The 27,396-nt window shown below is 40.9% G+C and overlaps 1 protein-coding gene across 1 annotated transcript in view; it reads left to right on the top strand.

Annotated features, from left to right (window-relative positions):
* The first annotated feature begins 5,076 nt into the window (after positions 1 to 5,076).
* The window catches only part of MOSPD1 (motile sperm domain containing 1), a 765,007-nt gene continuing 742,687 nt past the window's right edge, over positions 5,077 to 27,396 (top strand). The window contains exon 1 of the mRNA XM_044057571.1: positions 5,077 to 5,197. The gene's annotated coding sequence lies outside the window, so the exon portion shown is untranslated. The remainder of the gene's footprint in view (positions 5,198 to 27,396) is intronic.

Genomic DNA, 27,396 nt, shown 5'->3' with positions numbered 1-27,396 from the left:
TCAGCTACAACATAGTTACATTTAACTATCAGTATGAATTTAATTCTTATTAGTGCTTAACAAGAAGTTGTGTGCAAGACTTTATAGGGTTCAAAACCCATAAATGCTTGAATTTTGAAACTGTTCTAGCCAGAGTGATTTCAAAGCTGCTTTCCAAGTTAAACATTTTGAGGAGATGAAATAAAATACTTTAAACTGGTGTTTAGTAAGAAACTCCAAAACAATTTGGATCTGAAGGAGTCAAGTTCCTTTTTAGAAATCTCAGATTATGACCCACTTTCAAGATGAACTTTACGAGAGGCTAGAAGAAGAATGACTAATCCCATAGAAGACAAGCAGGTAATGCTGAACAGTGAACGTTCAGTGACGATTAAGCCGTGCTCTCCTCAATAATTGGAGACAAATAATTTTAAGATTACTGACAGTTTTAATGTAACGAGGTAAAATCCAAGGACTCTCATCAAATGGAGATTCTCTTCTGTTTTGATACATAAGATTTCCTACTGGTTGGTGCTAACCACATTAGCCGAGGGAAATCAAAACTGTTAGGAACTGAAGGCTAACTTCCAAGAAACAAATTAAAGAAACTGCAGAGGTGAATGGAGAACTTGTCTTCTTTGCTAATAGTACCTTCCGACAGGGTAAATAAAATAATGAAAATAAAACAGGTGAAGATGAAAGAGTCATTGTTGCTTCTTCCACAATAGAGTTATCAAAATCAGCCTTATTGTATCCTATATTGCTTTCAGCAGAACTCTCAGAATTAGAACAGCAGGATAGAAAGGATAAAGGATACGCATTTTCCAGCCCTACTTAAAAACACCATGTAACCTTGTCAGCAAAGAAGGAAGCTGAACAGTTTGAGAAGAGGCAAAAATATTGACCGACTGTTTTCTTCACATGTTTACCAAATGGAAAAAAAAGTCTTTATTTAATTACTACTTGAGATCTAGATGGTTTCTGTTTCTGACAACATCAGACCAAGCATAGTAACCTTCAGAAAGGCAAATGGGAAGGGGTGAATATTCTTTAAAAAATGCATGGTGCTAAACATTCATTACCATTCTGAAAGCAAAGCTATTAGGAATTAATTCATCCCTGTCTGCTTAGGTTCCATATCACTAGTATTTTCTGAAACTATGTGAAGGATCACCTGGTAAAGTCAGTGTCTGAATGGTTTGAAAACAATATATGCAGCTAACTTTTATTTAGATTTATTTGCAACATAGCTTATGATGGAGGCAATATAATCTGTACATTTATAAATTTCAAAATGCATTTCCCACTCAAAGTTTATAGCATCCTTCATAAGATTTGTAAGAGTTTGAAATGGATGGGGAAAACAAAGTGTCTTTCTACAATTTCACATGTTTGAGAAGCTGGGGAATTAGAGGAAATACTTTTTAAGAACTGGTTGCCTCATTGCACAGATTTTTAAGGTAATGCTGGAACTTCATGTAAACAAGCATTGAGGGTGTTATAAACATTGCAGTGACAAACAAAATACAGTTTCATTTGGAATATATGGCTTGTATCTTTGAATTGTGGATTCTCTAGAGACAAAACTTTATCGTCTTCATCATATGAAATTTTCCAAGTTGTTTTATCTTAAGGCCTGCAGGCATGTGAACTTAAAAGGAAAGGAAAATCTTATTAAGGTGATCTTATTTATTTTATTTATTTATTTATTTAAATTTGTTGACCGGGAGTGTCTGACTGGACGTGGGTCCATTTTCAGCGGAGGCCCGGGGAGAAAAGCTCCACAGTAAAATAAACAGACAGTAGTTACATTGGATTACATAGTGATTAACAATTTAACATAGAAATTACTTACAACATATTTACAGATGAAGAACATAGTACATCAGTAGACAACTAGAATCTTTATCTGTGAAGTACATAACAGGCATTAACAAATGTAACAATGAGAAGTTCCTGCTGTATAATAAGTACTAGGCTTATGAGCATCTGAGCTTGCTATCATCAAGGTAGTTAGTGGAGGTGAAAGAAAGGTAGTAGTTGGATGGGGTGGATGATATTAGAGTGGAAGTTGCAAGGGCATAGCCAGCATGTTTTTAGGTGCGCTTTTAATAAAGTTTTGAAGTTGGTGCATGATGGTACGGGGGTAATTGTTTGTGGGAGTGAGTTCCATAATTTGGCTATGGCGCAAGAGAATAGTGCTTCATCAGCAGAGTTATTGGCTTTAGTGATCTGCAAGTGATTTTTGTTGCTGGATCTTAGTGGTCTGGTGGTGCGATAGAGTTGGAGTAGATTCTGGAGGGATGGGACATTTAGTGGATGGTTTACTAGTTTGTGGGTGAGTGAGAGTTGATACCACTGAAGGAGGAGTATCTTGTATACTGTCTGTTGAAAGAGGAATAGTGTATTGTAACTGCCAACTGGGGACAAAAAATTATCATTTGAACTATATCACAGACTGTTTCCTGAAACAGATTTTGTTGTAAAAATAAGTTGGGACAGCTGCATTTGTAATGCAAAGAATGTCTTGGATCACAGATATATCTATATAGCCTGACCTGCAAATCCAGGGCAGAAGCATACCTCCCAAGTGCACCTCATTATGAGTAATATTCCTTATTTTAAATCTTGAGAAGTCCTTATTCCTTGCTGTTCCACACTGAGGGTCTGTTACACATATTCATAGTTAAGAATAAACAATACTTAATCATATTTATTCATCAAAAGAACTTTTTTTGTAAGTATAAAGTAATGCATTTAACTATGGAGGGAGTTTCCTAGATGACGTTATCCCTTCAGGTTCCCAAAGTGTATACCTTCCAGCCTTGAAACTCAAGAGGTTTCGACAAAGTGAAAAATAAGGGGGGGGGGGGACAAGACCCAAAATTAGGGACAGATTTTAAATATTCCTCGTATAAACTTAGAAGGTTGTTAGAATAACAGGTTTTGTGTTAGCAATGTTCCTGAATGATATGAATTCCAAAACTCAAATATGTCATTATTTAGTTACTTCAATTTTCACTGATTTGCCAGAAAAAAAAATATTTTATGAAGAACAGTCCAAAAATATGAGACAAAAATCGGGACATTCTACAGAAATCTGGATGGTTGAGAGGTATGCAAAAGTGTTAGATTTTTTTATAGAAGGGTTAAGATTTTACAGGACAAATCATGTCCACAACAAGAAGTGTATCTGGCTGGATTTCACTTTTTTATAAAATAAAAGCTCATTCTTGTAAAATTTGAGTTGTTCATATAATACCAAATAATTGGTTCATATAATACTAAAGAAGTGTTTTGGTTACAGAATAATTGTTTTATGCAATTATTATATTTAGTCTTACTTTATACACATTTGTTTACCGGGACAGAGCACTAATCTCCATCCATAGACCTTTTTCAGACTCATCACTGGAGTGCTGTCTGGTTAAGTTACTTGCTCAGTCTCAGTTAAGCAATGGAGACTGAGAGATTCAAACCCTGGACCTTAGATGAAACCTTTTTTTTTTTTGCAGATCAGCAACTGCCCAAATAGGGATTGTCCTGTATAAAAATGGACAAACTAGTTAGTAAGCTATCAGAAAGTGTTCCAAGTTTTGCTTGTTTGTTCCACATTAGGACAGGCAGTGTTCCACATTTTGGAGGTGGGTAGAAACTTAGTTGTTGTTGTGTCTTTCGGCTTTTCACGGTTAGGGGTCGCCACAGCGGAACTCTGGTCCGCTAATGATTGGCAGAAGATTTTTACGTGCCGAGTTGCCGGCCCTGATGCACAACCTTCAACAAGTGTTTTGGTAATAAATAGCATAAGGTACAATCCTTTTTAAAGTGCCTGTGTTTTAAAAATGTTCCACTTGTGCAGCAGCACAATGGCAACCTGCTTTGTGTATGAGCTGTATCTCCCATATCTCTCAATCTCTTAGCACAAGATATCTGGACAAAGCCTAAAATAATGGTTGGACAAAGGCCAAAACATAGGGATAGATTTTAAATATTACTCTTATAAACATAGAAAACTGCTAGAATAACAGGATTTGTATTAGCTTGCATTTTGCGAAGGATATGAAGTGTGAAACTCTAATGCATGTCATTATTTGATGATTTCAATCCTTGCTGATTTGCCAAAAAAAAAACAAAAAATGTTATGATGAACAGATCAAAAATATAAGGCAAAAATCAGGACATTCTGTGAGAATCTGGACAGCCGAGAGGTATGTTCCATTTCCACCATGAACCTACAAACCTGTAGTCATACCTCTCAACCTCTTAGAGCAAGAAATCTGGACAAAGGCATAAATAATGGGGGGGGGGGGGCAAAGGCCCCAAAATAGGGAAATTTTGAAATGTTATGAACTTAAGAAGTTGATAGAATAGCAGGATTTGCATTAACATTAATTTTCTAAACAGTGTGAAGTCTGAAACTCAAATGTCTGCCATTATTTTCTGACTTCATTCTTCAATGATTTGCCAATAATTTGCTAGAAAAAAACAATTATTTATGAGGAACAGACCAAAACACTGAGGCAAAAATCTGGACATTCTGTGAAAATCTGGACAGTTGATGGCTATATTCCAGTAACACCATAAGCCTACAACCCCCTAGTCATACCTCTCAACCTTTTAGATCAAGAAATCTGGACAAAGATATAAATAATGGGGGGGGGGGGTCAAAGGCCCCAAAATAGGTAACATTTTTAGATAGTGTTCCTACAGACATAGAAAGTTGATATAATAACAGGTTTCGCATTAGCATGAATTTTCTGAAGGGTATGAAGTCTGAAACTCAAATGTCTGTTATTATTTTCTAACTTCGATCTTCAATGATTTGCCAATAATTTGCCAGAAAAACAAAATTTTATGAGGAACAGATCAAAAATATGTGGCAAAATCTGGACATTCTACGAAAATCTGGACAGTTGAGACGTATGTTCCAGTTCTACTATAAACCTACAAACCCGTAGCCAAAAGCCAAGTCTGTCAGTGTTCGCTGGTGACCCAGCTGTCACTCTGTATCTGCTGTGTTGGCATTGCCACGCCTCCTTCTGCTTCGACAGGGGGCGGAGTCATAGGAGGTGACTGCAGCTGGTATGTGACACTGTCAGTAGTTGTTCTCTGTAAACACACAGCTGCACGCTGACGCCATTGTGTTCGTCTATATTGGGCGACACAGAATTGCTTTATATTTTGGGATCCCTGGCTTTGAAGATCGACAGATTTTTAGGTACAGATTGGGATGCTGGGTTTAGTGGTTGTTAGCGTTTTGGGATAGTATAGCTATTATTTAAAGTTTCATTTCTTGACAAAGTAATACGTGTTTACAGCATGTCATATTTTGCTCGTCAAAGCTTTATATGTTTGGGCTGAGGATGTGCAGTGACTGAGATGATGGATGTCTGTTGTTTCAGATATAGGAAGCTCCGATGACTAAATAAACGGAAATTATAGCTGTAATCGTGTCTGGGGTATTTTCATTTTAAGGATTTCCAAACGGAGGAGGTGGGACTAGTCCTCTTGATTTGGATGGCATAGTTGCTTTGAGGTGCAACGGTTATTTTTGTAATTCTTTGTGAGCAAATATAGCACATACTGCACACACATATCGAGTTAATTGTATGAAGACGTAGCGTTTATTGTGGAGGTTGCTTGGGGTTTTATCATTCTGGTTCACAAATTATGAGTATGGGATGGGATACTGATTCCATTGCAGTTAGAAAGTAAAAATGTAGTTCACCCAATCGCTATGAATAATTTGTTGTTTTGATCTAATTTTCAGGCTGCTGCTTTTAACTAAAGCAGGTGGATGATGTGGAATTTGCATTGATTGAGAAGTCAGGGGGTTGGTATCACAAAGGACGTTATTTGTTTCATTTCGCGGAAGTTATCGGTTTAGTGTCGCTTTGTGTTATAAGTAAACATTCAGAAAGTTTATATTATGTTTAAAATGACTGCTGTTGAATTGAAAACAAAGCATCATCTGTTAAGTTCCCATATTACAAACTCTGTTGATATACTTTGTGAAACGTTTGCTGCTTATCTTGTAGTTGTCTTTATACCTCCCAGCTGTTTCAAATTTTAGCACTGTCCCTCTAATTTGCCCTAAAACTGCTGACTTTTGGAGAAAACGCGACTTACACTTGGTAGATAATGACAGTAATTAGAGATATATACTTCTTTTATTTCAGAAAATGTATATTGGTTCACATTCTTTTATTCTGTCAGTGTCTCAAGTTAATAGTACTAATATTTTATAAGTGTCCCTGATTATTTCTGGATTTGTCTCTGGTTCGTTGAAAGCAAGTTTATTGCAGCATCATGAGAAGTGTGACAAGCAGAAGTCTAAATTAAAGATTAATTGTGGATCTATTAGAGATTATTTAGCTTGCATTCTTTGTAGTTCTAGCACATTGTTTGTTTATTCATGATCATAATTTGTTTACTCATTTCAGTTTCTGTTTCAGTCTCACCCAAGCTTGCTTCCCTGTTTCTCTGGGTGCATTGCACCGTTCCCTTCCAAGATGTAGAAGGTGAGGGCAGTGTTGATACTAGTGTGTCCATTTTTAAATTTATTATAACAGCTGGGCATTTGTGGACCTTGGGACAGAACTGCGATGTATGTTGTGGGTTTCTAGGTAATTTTGAGAGCTCTGGTAGTATCCAAGCAAGTTGTGGACCTTGGGACAGGACTGTGGTGTATGTTGTGGGTTTCTAGGTGATTTTGAGAGCTCTGGTAGTATCCAAACAAGTCTCCCTTCATGTATTTTTCTGTTATCTAGTCTTCTGATCTTGTAAGGACCCATGAATGTACAGACTACAGGATTATAACCTGCTGTAGCTGGTTGTCACCAACTTATTAATTTGTAGCTGATTATTTTTCATAAAAGGCAGAAACTTTTTGTGCAAGGAAAAAAAAGTATTTTGCTGCTGACTGGGTTGTTGATTTGTAGAATGCAGTTCCAGATGGGGTGTTGTAATAAAACTACTCCAGCATTGCAAAAGTATGAAATATGTTGAAAATGGGAAAGAATAAGACTGGAAAAAAACCTTGCTAAAATGAACAGACTTTGATGGGTTAATAGTCTGATCTTCTTTTAAATTATGTGAAATATATAGAAAAGCTGATTGTCTAGCTTAAGCAAAAGTGTGCCTAAATGGGCAAAAGAATATGTTGCCAGTTATATCTGGCAGATCAGGATGTGGTCCCACAACTTTTGTAATATGCAGTGTAACTAAATAGATCACTTAATCAAACTAATTATCATTGACATCTTCAGAAAAGGGGTGTTCTTGCCTTTTTTAATAAAAAAAAATAAATTAGACATCTGAAGCAGTTAATCGTTTTTTGCTGAAATATAGCTGTTTTTACTTGCAGTTTGCTATCCATAGTAAAGTGGTAGGGGACACAAAAAGATGATTAACAGTTCCAAAGGTTACTGTGTTGCTGTCTGTGTGGTATGGGAGCGGCCTTAGGTCAACTGGTGCCCTAGGCAAAATGGCTCCATGGCACCCCCCCCACCACACTACCCGGTACCCCCATCCTGGTCTACCTACACCAAATAAATACTGGAAAAGTGCCCCTACTAGAGTAGCACCCTAGGTGGCCGCCTAGTTGGCTTATGCCTAAGGCCGGCTATGGGTATGACTTGAACCTTTCAGAGTACTTATTATCCCCTGTCTCAGATTTTGTTTGTGGCACCAGTTATATAGTTTTATAAACTGGACAGTTTGCAGTGTTTCACTTGCCCCCCCCCCCCAAACAAATGACTGTTTATGCTGCTTTGGCCTTATGGACGGTGCAGTGATGAACCTTGCTGCCTCACAGCAAGAGGTTCTCCGGTCCGATTCTTGGCTGGGGTGCCTTCTGTGTGGAGTCTGCATGCCCTCACTGCGTTAGCGTGGATTTCTTCTGGGTACTCCGGTTTCCTCCCACATTCCAAAGACTTGCTTCTGGAGCATTTGTCCCCAGGCCTCCACTGAAAATAGGCTCTGTCTTAGTCGGACTTTACCGGTCACCAAATCTTAAATAAATAGTAAATGTATGTATTTTATTCAACAATGTGAATTCACCAGTGTAGTTCTAATTTGGTAATTGTTTTTCCTCAGAAAGTTGTGCCTAAAGGAGTTTATTACCTTACTCAAAGAAGCCAAAAATGTCCATATTGTCCAGTTTCATTTTGCTTACAAAATGATTGTATGTTTACATTTCTTTGTTGTCCAATGACTGTGTACTACAACTGATCGATTTTCTAACTTGGCTGTCTAATCAGTCTACTGAGTACAGACTCCTTGGTCAGCTTTTGGACCCAGTTCTTACATGTAAGACATAGACACATGCGCACACACATCAATTAAGTTTGTAATTAACAGTTTTGCAATATCCAGCTTGATCTTTCCTTAGGACAAGAAGGGTTCTTGTTAAAAATGTCTTAGTTTCCAAACTAGAGTAAGCTTAGCCTGTTACAGACGAATTGGCTGTTACAAGAAAAGCATCACAAGTTTTGTTCCACATTCCTGTATTATAATTGACAATTGTGTTCTTATCCAGTCACAAAACTTCTCTTTTGACTTTAGAACAAATAATGATAGTGCTACAACATAGAGTAATTTAGGCACACTTTTGGCAGAAAAAAAGCAGTTGGAAAATTGGGACCAGCACTTTTGGCAGGAAAAAAAGCAGGTGGAAAATTGGGACCAGCTTGTTGGAACAGTCTGTCTGTAGAAGATGGCTGTGAACTTTGGAGACCTTCCAAACCAAGCTAAAAGAGTACTTTCTTAAAGAATATAAATGCAGCTGTTTTAGAGAGATTGGGTTAACATTGCAAAGAAAAAAAATCCTATAATATTGTTTCTGGCATTAAGTTAGGGTCAGTTAATATGACTAGGTTGTTAAACAACAATCAGATTTTTCAGTAATGTGTTTAGATAATGCTTGAAACCAGATTGCAGTGTAATCCAATATAAAATCAATGTATATACTGTTTGGTATTGGTATATTAATGATTTTGATATACAATGGACCAGTTTTCAAAAGAGTTGCTCGCAGTGTAAGTGATCACTTTCGCTTTGAGAAAATCTTTTGGAATTGGGCCTAATTTAGTGTTTACTTTGATCTTTATAGAATATAGATTGGGTCCAAAAAGAGCCCAGTTGCCAGTCCAACTTCCTAGTTAACAGACAAATAAATTAGTGAGACCTTCCTGCAATCCTTGCTGGAGAAGTGACAACACATCATCCATTTAGCTCCCTGATAGGCAGATTTTTCATTTCTTCTATTTATTAATCTTTTCACTTCTTGATGCTGCTGGAGCTTTATCCTGTATTTGTATTTCTTACTTTTATTTTATTTGCAGTTTGGCAGTACTGTAAATCTTAAATGTAACTTTGCCCCTTTGCCTTTTCTTTCCAGTAGCATTCTGTTAGTAACAATCTAGTAATGTAAACATGATGGAAATGAGCTGTATTTATGCTGCATTTTCTGTAGGTGTGTCATATTGTTGAGTATTATTTATTTACTTGTGTATCATCTTTGGGATGAAACATTATCTCATAGTTCCTGTTTTTGTCTTCTCTCTCCCATTCTTTTTTTAATTTCTCCAAATGTTTGTGTTTCTGATACCATGATGTTATTGACCCCGTTCCTGAGACACGGCACAATAAAAGTTCGTGAAATTTGTACTTCTTTAGTCTTTGTGAATGCTAGGAAACACGCACTTGGCAAACACAAATCTACCAAGAATTGCTTCCTTCTGTAGTTCATATGGAGTTACATGTATTGGTTACATATTTAACCTGAGTTGTTATTGTGTCTTTCGGCTTTTCCCAGTTAGGGGTCACCACAGCAGAACTCCGGTCCGCTAACGATTGTCAGTAGATTTTTACATGCCGAGTTGCTGGTCCTGAAGCACAACCTTCAACGAAGGTACGCCCATTCACGAATGTCTCCACACAGAAGACGCTCTAGGTGAGACTCGAACAGGACAACATCTTACTGTGAGGCGACAACGCTATCGCAGCACCACCATCGCTGAGTGTGCTTGAAAATTCTTTTTTTATTAGCTCTGTTGCTCCTACTACTGTTGCAACTGTCTTGTCTTTGTCCTGCATTGATCTAGTTTCTGATTTTAAATCCTGATATATTTTGACTGTTTGTGTCACTTAGTACATAGGATACTGTAATCACTGGGTATAGCTGTTTCACTGATTAGTGGTAATTTTGTCCTTTTTTCTTTGACTACAAATTCTGTTTTTCTTGCTTCTACTTTCTTGATTGTTGGTATTGGATTACCTCTTGTGATGAAAACTTCTTCATTTTCAGTAATGCTCTGTGTTCCATGTTTCCAATGCTTCCCGGCTACTTGGATGTTTGGATATTGCAGTGCTTCCATAGCGCCCATTGCAACAGTCTTACCACGTTGTTGTGCCTTTCAGTGTACAGACTGAGCCAGCAGTATATCTCAGCCAGCACCAAGATTTGCATCTGTTTCCAGTTCTGTATTACAAAACCTGCAATTGCTTATTTTCCCCTCTTTTTCTATAGACTTTGAAACCCGTCATGCACACAGCCCACTGACATCTTTTGGTTTAAATTCACCTCAGTTAAACCATTCATGAGTGAAATCCTTAACCTGTGGACGTTGCATTTTTCTTCCCATTTCTTCTGGTCCTGCTGTTTATACTTTCTTCTGTTTTTTGGCACTTTCAGTTGCTGTCTGGTTTTTGGGTACTTTTGGTTTGGTTTCCATTCTCACTCCTTTCTGAAATACCTTTTCTGTGCTAAACAAACTTGTCATCTTAGACTTTTTTGTGGTTTAGAACCTTCACTCTGTTTGTTTCTGATGTCACATGATTGCAGACCTTTACGTATAGTTAATTTTGAGGAGGCCCATACTTGCCTCAGATCAAGGGATATGTACTTTTATGTATCATTTGAGATGTACAAATCATTTCTCTTGTTTTCAGTGTCCATTTCTACCAATGTCTTCTGTGGCTAGTCAGGCACTTCAAAACTGTAAGTCAGAAAAGGAAAAGCAAGTTGTTGTATAGGTTGAACTTTATTCCTAGATGTCAAGGCAGTTTTCAACATTATTCCTTACTAAGCTTTGCTCTCATTTGTTCATGTAATGTTTTATTGCTGACCTTTCGTCAATATATACACCTTTCCATTCAAATTATTTTTATATCGCATTCCTGTCCCATGTTATTGTTTTCTTGCTGCTGCAGCTTTCCTTATATAAATGTTGCTGTTGTATATTTATTCAGACAAGACAGAATTCTTGTATCATATGAAAAGTCTCAACCATTTGTAGTTGTGCTTTCAGGTACTCCCATGATTAGCTGTACAATTTTAAGTCATTCACAAAAAGTAATAGTATGTGTTTGAGCGAGGTTGGTTTTTGGAAGTTAAACTGTAACTGTAGTGTAATCTATTGAGTCAACAGCCTAATGGATTAAGGGCAGAACAAAATAGCAATGGTGACAAACACTCATGCTGGAATACCCCCTCTGGATTTGTATTCCTGGGATAATTTACTCTTTGTTGTAAGTCATTTGTAAAGAGGTTTGCTACTGTTTCATATTCACCGCAATACAATCAACCAGTGTAGTTTGTGTCTTCTACCTATGTAAGCATTCCATAATGCATGAGTCCGGGATGCTTGCTGACAAGTACCATATTTAGATTATCTTTAGTATGAGACACTGTCTTACAGTTCATTTTTCTTCTTTACTAATGTTGCATTGTTCATTTAAATTAGGAACTGACAGTTTAATGCAATATAGTCTTATTATTTTTAATTTAATAAAAATTTATTGTAAAACATTGCTTGCTTGTCTCTCTGGCCTTATGTATTGTGCTGGGGTTATGGGATTCTTGGTCTGCAAGACTGCCCAAACCAGTATCATTTCATTTGATATAAATCTGGGTTACCTACATGTGAATCTTATTCTAAGTTTAGGGCAGTATTTAATAAACATATTGTTGTTACTTGTAACAGATCCTCTTGTACACAGTTTTCTTATCTTTTAGTTTTATTGACAGTTGACAGGCATATTTCCAAAAGTCCTAACTGTGTTTTTGATATGCTTTCGTCTTCTCCATATTATTGTGTTTCCTTTAAAAGCAGCTAGTTCATAATCTATACTGTTAGGAATGCCTTTATCAAAGTGCCTGATTTTCATGCATGGGTTCTAGATGCATTGATTGTTACGGCAATATGGCTTTTTCACAGCAGGCATTGAATTTATGCTGTATGGTTATAACATACAGAAAAACAAGTGTAATGAAAGTGTAGGTAAGATAATAGTTTTAGTTATTTATTTTTTTGTTGTTTTTAGGTTTCATTCCTTTTAGGTAGATGTTTAAACACTTGAAAAGAATGAAAGCAAAGGCCTTATTGTTTCTGTGCATAGATATTACTAAAACATTTAAATTAACTCTGGCAAGAATTAAGGTATAATCCAGTCTAAGATAGTTTGCAGGTTAGAGAAATTCATCAGGTAATCTGTATTTTCATTAGGGTAGCAAAGAAACAATGGTTAAAATACATTAGCCTGGATTATGAAATTATTTCTGCTCTACTTTGAAGATTTTGGTATTATCCCTAATGTGGTTAATGTTTATCTGTCTTTCTTTGCTTTGTGGGGGGAGGGGGACAGTGAAGACTGTAAGACATCTTTAAATCTGGTTCTGTATTAGCTAGTTGAACTGTCAAGAGTGAACGCTGTTATGCTGACCGCAAAATAGCGAAACCACAAAATATCAAATGTACAGAACAGCGATTTATTTTTTTTTTCCCCAGGGAAAAAAATTGCTGCTCCAAAAAAAAAAGGGTCTTTGCCCCACTAGACTCCCCCTACTTAAATATACCAACTCCGAGATCCCACCACAGTGGAGGAAATGGCAAAGTCATGACAATGGCCCAGCAATTTTTTCCCTGGGAAACAAATCGCTGTTCCGGCCATTCGACATTCTGTGGTTTCGCTTATTTGCGAGCAACCTAAGAGCATTCGCTCTTGACAGTTTGACTAACTAATATAGATCCTTTAAATCTTTGGTATCTAGAACCATTTTAGAACAAACATGGCTTTATTATATGAAACTGATCCATGAACGATGAATCAGAGTCCGCAGTATTGTTGTTGTTTGTCTTTCGGCTTTTTCCTGGTAAGGGGTCGCCACAGAGGAACTCCGGTCTGCTAATGATTGGCAGTAGATTTTTATGAAATGCTGAGGTGCCAGCTCGATGCCCAACCTTCGAAGGCATGCCCATTTACACATGCATGTCTTTCGAATGCTACCCAACCGCGGGGAGGACATGCAGACTCCACACAGAAGGCACTCCCAAGCCGAGCACTAAGCAAAATGGAGGAAACCTGTGATTGTTTCAGAAAATTATTTTTTTGCACTTTTAAGTGTCCTGTACTAGCTTTGTTAATTAGAATTAATGGAGGATGTAGCAAACATTTGACTTCTTCTTTAACTGATCTAGTAAAGGTTAAGATAATCTGGTATTCTTTCTGTGTCCATGTGTCATTTCAACAGTTATCCCTGTTTCTTCTCACCTCCCAAAGATGTTCTGATTTATTAGGCACTCTAAACTACCTATATAGATTAAATTTGATCTTGCCTTGTGGCTGAGGTTATGAGATGAAAAGGGTCCACAAGTTTTAGCTCGCTTACTCTTTTGACATATTAATAGAATGTTGTTGGTTTATAGTGCGGTAAACACTTACTAAACCATTGTATTGACTGCAGTCAGCTGTAGCAAACAATGTTATTTTAAACAGTTATGAATTCTGTGTTTGCTAATTTCTAAGCCTTTTGAGTAGGTGGGTATCTTTCCAAAACCAAAACACCCTTATTGACTCTGCGTGTTTTCTAGAGTTTTTGCATGTATAAATGTCTCCGTATTTTAGTTGTTTTATGGCAGTGTCCTTGGTAAATACTTTTCAGTCTGAGTCATATAGCAGTTCATAGTTTGAATGTTATTGTTGCTTATACGACGACTCCCGATTGATTGGTCAGCGTGCACATTGTAAATCAGAGTTATAGTAATGGCAAAAGGTCTGGTCGCCCGGACTTTTTCCATTACTGTAACTCTTTTTTTTTTAACAGCAACGGAAAATGCAAAATCTCCGTTGCTTCACACTGTCTCGCTATGTTAAATGAGTTCAACATAGCGAGACAGCTTTAAAAAAAAGCAACAGAGATTCTCCGTTGCTTTTTTTTTAAAGCTGTCTCGCTATGTTAAACTCCTTTAACATAGCGAGACAGTTTGTAAAAAGCAACGGAGATCTTGCTTTCTCCATTGCTTTTTTCAAAACTGTCTCGCTATGTTAAATGGGTTTAACATAGCGAGACAGCTTTAAAAAAAAAAGCAACAGAGATTCTCCGTTGCTTTTTTTAAAGCTGTGTCGCTATGTTAAAACCCATTTAACACAGCGAAACAGTTTGTAAAAAGCAACGGAGATCTTGCTTTCTCCGTTGCTTTTGCCCACAGCTCTGATGTACTGCGTAGGCATGCGCAGTACATCAGAACTGCCGCAGAATACCAGACAGCTGCAGAAGGGCAGCAAGAAGGCATTATACAATGCCATTATTTAAGAAAAGTAATTATTTTTTTTTAAATAGTGTCATTGTATAATAGCAATAACCCACTTCTGGGTGTGGGTAATGCTGGATTTACCCAAGGTTGGTGTGGTTTGGTCACGAGGGCAAAGCCCTCGTGACCAAACCACACCAACCGTGGGTAAATCCAGCATTACCTACACCCAAGCATGGGTTATTGCTATAATATCATTGCTCTTTGTTTTCTCTAGTCATAGATATAAACTTATCAGTGATTGGTTATGAAGTTAAAAAAGAGCTGAGAAGTGAAGCTACCCTTCTACTGATGGAATTCTATCTAGGATTGTACCAGTGGTTAGGTAGCTGCTGTTGTAGGATTGGTTAAAATTTTAAACTGCAAGCCATTAGCTGAGGAAGTAATCCTGTATTGTAGAAGGAAGTTGGAATCTCTATACAGAACAGTAACCCTGGGCACCTAATGCATAATTTAAGGATTTTTGTGTAATGTGAAACAAGATTCAGGCAAAATTGTTTTAATCAAGAGTTTTCTTTTTCAGTAGTGACAGGTTTTTAATTACTTTCATGGTTGTTGATCGTGCTGATAAGAAAGACTGTTTGTTTTATCGTGGCTTTAATCAAGGAAATGTACAGCTATGTGAGGACCCTAACTGTAGATGGTTGCATTACTTTATCAGCTTTAGTTTATATTCTCCTCCCTCAGTCTTTTTTCAGTTAATTTTCCAGGTTGAAGTTACTTTTTTTCTGCTTTTGTTTTGCATACTTTTGTCATCTGCAGTGTTTTGAGCACCCTGTGTGTGTCAGCAGCACAAGCCTGTAGAAGCGGCAGTAGGGAATTGATATATTAGAATATGTAAGCATTGAGAACTCTGGTGAACAGTCAGTGCATATGAGCAAACACACACAGTGAACAGTCTTTTTTCTGGCAGTGATTGAGCAACATGATTAAAATGACTCCTTTTTGACCTAAAAGTAGATCTTTGGCAGAGCAGAATGAACATTTTACTTAGAGTCTTGTAAGAAGGGAGGGAATGTCATTATTAGGCAGCTCTGAACAGAGCTTTTCATGTTTCCAAGGAATTGATAGCAGCTAGACTTCCACGAACATCCGGTGCAATAAACAGCATTCTCCACTCCTTGTGTCCTTGTGAAGAGGAGGGGCAGAAGCTGTGAATTGTCTCAGTACCTACACATCAAGCGCTCACAGAGCATGGCAGCATAGCAAGTAAAAAACAGCATACAAAAGAAATTGGACAACGAAATTTTCAGAATAGGAGGGAATGATTCTTACAAAGAAATTATGCTAGAAGGGGAGAGCCTTGATTGACAGGTCACCTGAGTTTGATTATTACTGCGGTGGTGGTGCTGCGGTAGCATTGTCGCTTCACAGTAAGACATTGTCCTGTTCGATTCTCAGCTAGAGCGTCTTCTGTGTGGAGACGTGCGCGAATGGGCGTACCTTTGTTGAAGGTTGTGTGTCAGGGCTGGCAACTCGGCATGTAAAAATCTACTGCCAATCCTTAGCGGACTGGAGTTCCGCTGTGGCGACCCCTAACTGGGAAAAGCCGAAAGACACAACGACAACCTGAGTTTGATTATTGGCTTGGGTCCCTTTTGGAGCTGGCTGGGAGAGGAATGACAAGGCATTTACCTGCTCTTGTCTTACGAGGTGTGTGTATGGGGGGAGGGGTCAGCGGATGTGCAGGGAGCACAGCAGGTTCACAAACATTGTGATGATACCAGAGCCATAATGAGAGTAGGCACTGCTGTAGGTGGATTTGAAAATGAGGAACATGAAGTATTCCAGTTTTGGGGCATTTCCCTCAGTGCCATTGAATGCTAACTTGAAGATGTCAACCACAAGTGTCAGTTTGAGTTTGGGCTTAAAGAAAACTAGTGCAAGAAGCATATATGAAGCTGTAGGCATCCTGGCTCCATTCTGCATCCAGCTCTCCACTTCCCCTTCCCACTCCACCAGTGATGGCCTCAGCCAAGAAGTAATACTGGTGACACTCGGCTCTCCTATCCCCCCCTTAGTAGCAGCCTCATTTGGGAATTAGTACCAGAAAAAAGGGTCGAACCATAGGAGGGGATGCATATTAACTGGTGACTAGCTGGAAGCAAACTATAATGAATAGACAAAGGGTATCTAAAATGTATTGGTGAATATCTCAAAGACCTGCATTATACAAACCATTGACTTTTTGTCAGTTTTTCATCTGTACATAAAGCCCTAAGCAGTGAGTGCTACTGGGAGGAGACGCAACTGTGAACATTAACACTGTGGCAGCAAAACACCTCTCTAGTCATAGAATGGACATGTAGTTCATATAAGAAGACCAAGTCCCAGCTTCACAAGTGTATCAGCAGAGAATTCTCTGAAGAAAGCTGTTGAGATAGCAGCAGCCCTAGTAAAACGAGCACAGTGGATCAGATTGTAGAATCATAACTGCTGTATCAAGCCTGTTTTGAAGAAACAAAAATCTTGTCAAGTCTTCTAAAAAGTTTTGTCTTAGAAGTGCAAGCCCATAACTGTTATCCATGTTCATAGGTTCATACTAGGCTATCTGCCCGAGGGCATTTACAAGCCTAGCCCATAGTTTTGTGGCTTACGCCACCCCTTTAGTATGGGGAACTATACCCATTATTTTGCTGTGCCTCTGAGCAGTGACACTGAGGTAATCCCTGGGGTATATCTGCGATCTCCCATCCATTGGTCAAGATTTCTCTTGAACAAGGCCAACGAGGTGCTCTGCCTCACATATACCAGGATTTTATTCCACAGCATAGGGAGTCTTTGGGTGATGAATCTATCCCTCCAGCACGTCCTATTAATAGCCGTGTCGAGGTTTAAGTCTCTCGCCTTGTGGCTCTGACGGATCTAGATTTTTTGAGGTGAAGCATATTCATCAAATCTGGGTTTGACATGGCCTTGTATGTTAGGCAAAGGTCACCTCTGAGCAAGCGGTAAGCGACTGAATAGAGCTGGAGTTCTTTCAGTCGGGCAGCATAGGACAGATGTTTGAGACCCTTTATCCTTTTGGTGAGGAACTTTTGTGGCCTCTCCAGCTGCTGCATGTGTCAGGTCAGATACATTCCGAATGGGGCATTGTACTCAATCATTGGTCTGAGTGATGAGTATAGGGAGACTATGACCTCCCTTGATCTAGATGAGAATCCCTTCATGATAAGGTGGGCAATGTAGAAGGTCTTCCTAACTACTTTAGCTACATGGGTGTCGAATGACAGACTACTATCAACCTGGGTCCCCAGGTCCCTGATAACTTCTTCTGTGCTCAGTGGATTGCCACCTATTTGGCAGCTAGGGGTAACCTTGTTTTTCCCGAAGGGTATGACTATGCATTTTTTGGCATTTAACTTTAGGCCACTGCTCTGGCACCAGTTATCCGTTTCTGTGAGACCCTTCTGAAGGATATCTGTGTCAGATGTGTTTTCTACTATGGCTTCACAGTTTGCAGTCAGCTGCAGACTTTGTCAGCCATAACCCTCCTGTGTTTGCTTGTACTGGAAAAGTAGATGCCAAACAAGAGTGGGCCCAGGACTGAGCCCTGTGGTACACCACTTGTGACAGGCTTTGAGTCTGACATGGCGCCAGCAACTCTGACCCTGTGGGTTCTGTCACTCAGCCAGTTTGCAACCCATCTTGTGATGTATGGGTTAACATTTAAGCTGATGAGTTTTTCAATGATACCCGAGTGGGGTATTGTATCGAAGGCCTTCGCCAGATCGAGGTAGGCTGTATGGACTGCCTTTCCTCATCAATGGCTTTGGTGACTGTTTCAAAAGTCAACCAAGTTTAGAAGGCATGATCTGCCTTTGACAAAGCCAAACTGGGATGGATCCAAAGTCTGCAAATTCCCTATGTCTTTATTTATGAGGTCCATTATGATCCTCTCCATGGCTTTGCAGATAAGGCTTGTCAAGCTAATGGGCCGGTAATTTCCAGGGTCGGTGGAGGCACCGCCTTTGTGAAGTGGGACCACAGTTGCAGTGCGCCACTCCTGGGTGCGTATCCAGAGGTAAGACTATGATTAAACAACTGTCCTAGCTGTGGGTTTAATTCCTCGTTGAGTTCGTGGAGCACACAGCCGGGGACACCATCAGGTCCCATGGATGCTGTGTTTCTTGCTTTGGAGAGAGCAGTTCTCACTTGGGCTTGGAGATATTTGGGGCTGCAATCGCTTGGTATAGATATCTCTCCTTTTGGGGAGGGGTGAAGTTTGCACTGAACCTGTCAGCCAGTATGTTGGCAATGTCTGTAGGATCAGTAATCTTCACATCATTTTGAACTAGTTCTGAGCATATCTGGGAGTTTCCTCCCAGGTTTCTAACATAGCTAAAGAAGGCCTTATGATTGTCTTTTGAGTCTTTAGCTATTTTTCTCTCAAAATTTGCTTTGGATGATTTTATGAGAGCTCTTAGTTTTTTACTTATAGTGATCAAGGGTGTCTTACCTTTTAAGGATTTTGCTCTATCTTGTAGTAGCTTCCTCCTTTTGTTGTAGAGTTTGTTTATGGCTGGGGTCCACCAGAGTGGAAGCTTGCCTTTGGTACAAAAGAGTCTTTGTTTTGCTTGGGATTGCCTTATCCATGCAGTCCTGCAGGTGCTGGTAGAAGGCATTTGTAAGTGATTCAGCGGCTTGAGTACTGTTTTCCACGGCTCGGGGCCTTAAAGGAGACCACACTAGTCTTTAGAAGTGTGAAGTCAGCTTTAGAAGTTCTTTACTGTGGTCTTTTTATTTCAGGTGGGTGGGATGAGGACCTCCAGCGAGATTAGTTTGTGATCTGATCTCACCAGTGAGGGGTATACTTCCGGTGTTGAACATTGTGCTCCCATGTTCGTGATGATGAGGTCAAGTATGTTTTCTCCTCTTGTGGGGATGGTGACTAGTTGTTCCATGGCATTTGAGTTTATGAATTCCAGGAACTTTTGGGCTAGGGTGTTTGGGCTTGAGTAGTGTTCCCAGTCTATATTAGGGTAATTGAAGTCACCTAGTATGATGGTGTTTGGTGATACATTTATCCCCTCTGGTGTTTTCAGGAAGGCCATGTGAGGTTCCTGAGTTTGTGAGGGTGGCCTGTAACATGCTACAATTTGCAGAGCAGTCTTGCCTATGGTTAATTGCACCTGGATGGTCTCCGATGCATCGTGCGTTGCCACCAGTCTTTGAGGTGTGGGTGTCTTTGATGAATATGGATACCCCCCTCCTTTCTTGGTATTGTCCGGATTTTGGGGCCGGAACGCATGATAAGAGGTAAAACCTGATAGTGCTGGGGTGCTCTCAGGAGCCTTGAACCAGGTTTCTGTCACTGCACAGACATCGATGTTCTCCATACTGAGAAGGGCCTCGAGTCGTGCATTTTGAGATTTAGACTTCTGGCATTGAGCAGCATTACCCTTAGTTTTTTCCTTTTTGTGTTCTAGGGTGGTAGGTTTAGAATTTGAGCCTTGCCTAAAAGGCACTATGGGGTGGCAAGAGCCTTTGCCAATATCCGAATCCCAGGGTGACAGGTGCAAGCCGTCCCTTGCAGCGTGGCTTGTCCAGCATGTCATCCCAGGCAGACAGACATTGGATCCCCTTAGAATGACACCAGAGTTTAAGCCAATTGTTAAAGCTGATCATCTTATCTCTGTATTGTGGCATCATTCTTGGTGAAGGTAGGATACTGCTCAAGGTCAGGGTCATACCTGCCTGGGCTACATAATCAGAGAGCTCCTCAATGTTTCTTTTCATGTAGTCCAAGGAGGTACGTCTCAGGTCGTTTACACCAGCGTGGACAATGACTGAGTCGTATTTGTACCTGCTGTTGAGAGACCTGAGTGCTTGCGTTATGTGGCGGATTCTAGCGCCCGACAGGCAGCTTACTGTGACCTTCTCCTTACTCAGTCTGGTGAGCGGACGCCAGTGTGTCTGACTATGGAGTCACCAATGACTAGTGTGTCTGGCATTGTGTTTGGCCTTAAGGGCTGTGACTGTTTGACACTCTGACTGTGAGGTCTATGTGTTGCAGGTGCTGTGTTCTGAGGTGGTGGTTGTTTGGTTGTCTGCTTTGGTGGCCTCTGCTGTTTTGGTAGATTTTTGATCAGAGCCGCCGAGTATGTCTTTGTGTGTTTATGTGTATGATTTGAGGTTGTGATGGTACTATGTGAGACTGGGTCTATAGTGTGTGTGGTAACCTTCTCCTCCTGACTGGTCTTGCCAGTCCTATGTTGAGAGAGCTCAGCGTCCAGTTTGGCCGTATAGTTGCATCTCGCATGTATTTGTGTTTTGTGGGAGGAGGAGAGGGTTGTCTGTGTACATGAGGCAATTGTAACATTGCCTCAATATTCCCAGGTTCACCAGCTGAGCAGGAGAGGACACTAGCAACTGATCCCTCGACATGCTAGAAGGACTAGACAAAAAACTTTAAAAGAGATTCCGGGGGACGTGGGTGACCGAGAAATGGGGGTTTGCCTTTTTGGGGTGCTATCTATGAGTGCCGTATCAAGGTAATAAGTACTGTAGGAGCAAGTGCTAGGTTTAACAGATAGAGAAAAGTCTACTTGGAGTCAAGTAGAGATGATCTTTTAGGTATTAGAGAAAGTGCTAGTAACAGGGATGCTTAAAGGTAAGATTGAGAAGAATGCACTCTGCAGTGTGCACTAGAGAAGTTAGATATGAAAGTAGGTAACTTTGAGTTTTACCTGTTTAAAAAGTTAAGGTTTAGTGGAGAGTTACTATTTTTAAAACAGCAAGATGGACTGAAAGGGGTGGTTACTTTTGTATTTTGGTACTATGAAATACTGTAGGATGGCCAATAAATTTAAATAATTGAAGGGGTGGGATTTCAAAAGTGATGGTTTTGTGATTACTCACATAAGCCAGTGAAAGTAGAGAGAAATGAGATACATGGTCAGATTAACATAAGAGGCGGGCAGCTAGAAAGACAGTGGTATTTAACAAGACAACTTAAATGGGTGGGAGGAAGGGAAAAAAATTCTGCCTGACTCAGAACAGTGAGAGCTGTGGTCTCTTTTGAAGTTTTAATATGCTGTTGAAACAGAATGCAAGCAAAACACAAGGTAAAGAAAACAAACTGCAGTATTCAAAATATAGAAAGGCAATACAGAAATACAAAAAATAACAGCAAACTAACCTTTCCTTCACAGCAAAGTGTAGCAGAGTCTGGATGAGCCTTTCTGGTAAAGCCAGAGCTTGTAGAATTTCCTCATTTGTTTATCAGTATGTGGCTAGAAAGAGGACAGTTTAATGTTTTTATTACAAACCCTGGCATTGTTATAGAAATAAAATGGGGAATACTGTAAAGTAAAACCCAGTTTTTTATTTATTTTGTACAAGTAAATAACTTGTCAGCTTTGACATAATTACATTTAACTGACAGTATGAGTTTAATTATTATTAGTGTTTACCCAGTAGAGCTTTGCAAGACTTTAAAGGATTCAGAAGTTGTAAATGCTTAGCGTTGAACTGTTCTAGCCAGAGTGATTCTAAAGCTGTTTTCCAAGTTAGAAATTGATGTGATGAAATAAAGCAGTTCAAAATAATGTTTAGTGAGAAACTGCAAAATGTAGTTTGGATTTCAAGGGGTCACATTTGTTTTTAGAGGTTTCAGATTAATAACTCTCTCTTCAAATGTACTTTAACTATAGACAAAGAGAGTAATGACGGATCCCATGGAAATTAATCAAATAATGTTCAACAGTGAGGACTAAGCCTTCCCCTCCTGAAAAGACTAATTCAAATAGTCCAAGATCACTGGCAATTTTACTTCTAACAAGCAAAGGGTTGACACAGTAGATAATATTTCATCTGATATTTAGTCCTCATTCATTCTTTACGCATGGGTATCAGTTCCGAGCTCGGAACCGAGCCGGCCATTTTCCAAGCTTGCGTCAGCTTTAAACTCTCAAGCTAAACTCTTACCCACAATCCCCCTCTCCCTGTTGCTCCAGATTTCGTTTGCTGAGTTGCCATTCGGTTTTGTCAAGCTAATTCTCTTGAGCTAAGTATAGTCAGTTGTTGTTTAATAGCTTTATAGATTACTTTTCTGTCAGCAAAGTTCATATTTTATTGTCTCTTACCCTATCGAATTTAGCGCATATAATTTCTTCAGTTTTTTCTGCCCTTTCTTTACCATTTTAATGTGAGGTATTCTCTCTTTACCATCATTGGTAATCCTTTCACCGTTTTCTCTCACACCTTTGGGTATTCTCTTGTACCATTGCTGGTAACTTTTTCTATTGTTGAATTTGCTGTCATGGCAGATGAGAAAGGTAGTCCAGGATTTAAGCGGTGTTCTGATTGTGAACACAAACTGCCTACTTCTGATGCACACTCTTTTTGTGTTTATTGTTTGGGAGCTTCCCATTTATCTGTTGATCCACCCTGTACTATTTGTGACAACTTTTCTAATATAATCTTGTTGGAAAGGAAAAACAAGCTGATACTGAAGGGACTTCTAAAATCTCACTTTTCAGAGGCTATTTCTGGGTCTGAGGCCTCAACCCCTCCTAGAGCCCATAAGAAAACTTTGGATGTTTCTACTAAGGCTAAATCTTTGCCTTCGTCCCCGGCTGGGGACTCCCAACCAAAACCTAAAAAGGCTAAAGTTTCGGCTCCAGAGCTTTCTCAGTCAGCCCCAGTGCTTTTGGTGCCTAGACCTTCGGCTCAGTCTTGCAGCCTTCTATATATCGGCACGGAGGGGCTCCTCTGTTCAGACCATTACTACTGTATCGGCACCAACCTTTCAGTCAGCGCAGACCTTGCCCGCGTCGGCTCCGAGATCTTCATCAGAACTGACGCCTTTATTATTGACTCCAGTTTTGTTGGTTCCAGCTTCGGCACAGACAACCACTTCAGCACCGATCCCTGTGTCGGTGCAGACAATGACCTCTGCACCGATAACTTCTTCGGTGCAGACAACAGTAGTCCAGTCTTTCTCTGCACCGTTGTCCTCAGTGTGATCAGATGAGATGGGCACCGAGTCTGCCTCTTTTGTGGACAGGCCTGTTTCTCTCTCCGTGAGGTCCACTAGATGCCTTTCCGAACATGATGTGTTGCGTCTTGTGGAACAGGCATTCTTGGCCAGAGGTGTACCACCCCTCAGGAACTATCCTTCTTTGGGAGGTGATCACCCACCTCCAAAGACCCCTTTTTATTCTCCTCCTTCATTGCTTTTGAAGTCCATGGATATAGCACAGTCTTCCCCTTCTGCGGTTCCCTTTATGGATCTCACTAAGGAACCACCGTTGCCTTCCTGGCAGGAAAGTTTTGCTCCGACCCAGGATGTCAGCTGTGACATGCATAGCTTGCTGCTCCACAGCCATCCAGGGACTCCGGGTCAGCAGGTTGAGCCACTTAGGGGAGGGGTGCCCCCTGTCCTAGACATACACTCCTCTTCGGGTGGACCAGCCTTCCAACTGATGGAGAAGGCTTTCGCTGCTGCTGCTGGCAATACCGGACTTGTCTATACCTCCGCCCTCCTCTGCTACACTGGTTTCACAAGTCGCATCTAGTGGACACCAGGTGCAAGGGCCGCAGGACATATTCCTTCAGGAATCCCCCTTTCCGTTGTCTTCCCCAGATTCTCCCGCTGAGGAGGTCCACCAGAAAAGTTTGTGTAAGAGGAAGCACATGGACTTCACAGAGGAGTCCCACACTGAAGACACATATTTCAATGAGGGGGAAGGATCCCCTTGGTCACTCTCTGAGGTATCCTTTGGTGATACCCTCGAAATCCTGAAACAGAGAGGTGACTGGCAGTCCTCTAATCCGACCTCTGAGGAATCTGTGTTCCTGCAGGCCTTTTGCGTCCAGCTCCCTACCTCCTGGGTTACTCTACCTGCCGATGAACTTGTCAGGCTCATTGTGCAGCATACTTGGAAGGCTCCTGATACCGTCTAAGCTATTCTCTGGAGGCCAGATAAGATCTTGTCCCTCCTGCTTCGGATCCCCATTGGTCCAAATGTCTTCCTGTGGATGCTTTGGTGGTGGCGGCTGCAACAAAAAAGGATCTGGAAGACGAAGAAAGCCAGACTGTCCATCCGGCTAACAGAGTCCCAGGCCGTGGACAGGATAAGGAAGCGCACTTTTGCTTCAGTGACCTTTGCCATCAGGTCCCTGAATTATATGGCACATTTTATGAGGCTTCAAAGGGATCTGGTTTCTGAGCTCTCTGAAACCTTGGCTGATGCCATGTCTGATGAGGTCCTTGACAAAGTGGCCTCTCAGCTGGCCACCATTGAGTCTATATCTAACTCCTCTATGCGATTGATATCTCACGCATCAGAAGGAGCAGCTAGAGCAGCGGGTTCAGCTGCAGTCTTGAGACGACACGCCTGGATGCGCTTGTGCAACTTCGCGGAACCCTTTAAGTCTTCTTTTCTTAATGCCCCCATTGAAGCCTCCTTGTTGTTTGGGCCCAAAGTTTAAAAGCACACTAGCCAGATGTGAACAGGACGACCCTTTCTGCCGTAGGTGTCCATTATTCTTCCCCTCAATGTGCTTTCTCCCGAAATCAAAAGAGTGAGACGATATGGTTCAAGAAATTTCAGTGTCCTTTCCGGGACACACAGGCAGAGTTCTCCTCCAGAGGCAGAGGGGGAAACTCGCAGGGAAGATGCTCCTTTCGGGGCAGAGGGGGTCCACGTAACCAGGGTTCCATGGATTCTTTCCCTGGTCAATCCTATCAGCGCTCCTGAAGAGCGGCCCAACTCCTTTCCTCTGGAGGTGGTTGGGGGACATTTCTCCTTGTACCCTTCTGCCTGGCTAGCCATCACCACCAATCCTGGGTACAAAGGATTATAACCAGAGGTTATCATATCCCCTTTGATCTTTGTCCTGTCCCTTCAAAAAAATCTTCCCGACGTTCCACCAAGTCAAAGGGAAGAAGCAGCACTAGAAGTAGAAAAGCTGCTAAGAAAGAGTGTCATCCAAATAGTCCCTCCAGATCAGTTAGGATCCAGATTCTACTCAAGACTATTTGTGATGCCAAAGAAAACCAGGGACTGGAGATCAATTTTGGACCTCCGTGTATTGAACAAGTTTGTGAGAGTACAAAAATTCCTCCCGCTTTTGGAAAAAGACGATTGGATGTGCTCTATAGATCTTCAAGGTGCGTACTACTGCATAAAGGTGGACAGGCCATCAAGAAGATTTCTGCACTTCTGTGCAGGAGCCATTCAGTACCAGTTCAGAGTACTGCCCTTCGGACTCTCTACAGCCCCCAGAGTGTTCACAAAGTGCATGGCAGTTGTCACAGCTCACTTGCGACTTCAAGGATTCCATGTGTTTCCATACTTAGACGACTGGCTCATTTCTGCCCCCACTAGACATCTACTGGAAAAAGCCTTGGCTTACTCTCTCCTCGGTGCTCAAAGGATAGGCATAACCATAAACTGGCAGAAATCCAATCTCACCCAATCTCAGTTGACAGAATTTATAGGGGTTATCTTGGACACAAAAAAATTGCAGAGCTGCTATCCCAGAGCACAGAATTCTAAGGATAAAGCAACAATTAATCCCAATCCTTTCAAAGGAAAAATTCACGGCTCATTCGGTTCTACAGCTGTTGGGTTCCATGTCAGCCTCCATCACCATTGTTCCCCTGGCCAGGTTTCACATGCGGCTTCTACAATGGCTAGAGCTCACCCAATGGTATCCCTTTCAGCATCTTCTTTCAGCCATGATTCAAGTAACCCACAGGTACAAACAGGATTTAAATTGGTGGATGACACACCATCTCTCACAATGGTCTCGCCCCTTCTCCCCCCAGCAACCCAAGGCCACAGTGACCACGGATGCCTCCCTGATGAGGTGGGGGGGCTATGTCAGGGACAGACAGTCCAAGGCACTTGGTCCGAACTGGAGGCCCATCTGCATATAAATGTTCTAGAGCTGGGGGCGTTGCAAGCATTCCATCCCCTGCTGCCGTCTGGGACAATTGTGATTCAATCAGACAACATGGCGGTGGTCTTTTACATCAGTAAGCAAGGTGGAACCAAATCTTACCCCCTTTGTCAAGAGGCCATGAGGATATGGCGATGGCTACCAACCATTTTCTTCTAGCAGTGCACATTCTCGGGAGTTCCAGTGTGATAGCAGGCAGACTCAGCAGGTGCATTCTTCAACTCATGAGTGGTCCCTGAATCCCTTGATAGCGGCGGAGATCTTCCACTGCTGGGGCCATCCTTGCTGCGACCTCTTTGCATCCCCGACCAACTACAAATGCAGCAACTACTTCGCCCTGATTCCCCCTCCAGGACAGTCACCCAGGGACGCTCTAGTCCACGATTAGCTGTCGGGTCTCCTTTACACATTTCCACCCTTTTTGCTCATTCCCCAATTTCTGAAGAAAGCCCGTTGGTTGAAGAGCAAGGTGATCCTTCTCATAGCACCATATTGGCCAGATTTGGTTCCTCTTCCTTTGGCCTCGCCTACTAGCTCAACCATGGATTCTCCATCCATCCCCGGAGTTGATGTCACAATCTCAGAACCTGATTCATCCCAGCTTGAACAGCCTGAAGCTCACGGCTTGGCTACTCCAATTCCCTTGATTGCCAGGCAGAATGATCTTTCTTTACCAGTAAGTGATTTTCTCATTGCTTCTCATAAGTCTTCCACTAGAATTACTTATCTGAGCAAGTGGAAAAGATTTACCTGTTTGCTGAAAGATAAACAAGTAGACCCCTTTTCAGCACCAGTGTCGATTTTTATACTAGATTATCTGGCCGACCTCTTTCATTCAGGTCTATGGGCCTCTACCATTAGAGTTCATTTGGCTGCAATTCCCCCCCCCCTTTTTTTTAAAAAATTTTTT

The sequence above is a fragment of the Protopterus annectens genome, chromosome 15.part0, assembly GCF_019279795.1.
Source record: "Protopterus annectens isolate FY-2018-M chromosome 15.part0, PAN1.0, whole genome shotgun sequence".
Classification (NCBI taxonomy): domain Eukaryota; kingdom Metazoa; phylum Chordata; order Ceratodontiformes; family Protopteridae; genus Protopterus; species Protopterus annectens.
Note: the sequence above shows the minus strand (reverse complement) of the source record. Positions and strands in the feature narration are given on the sequence as shown.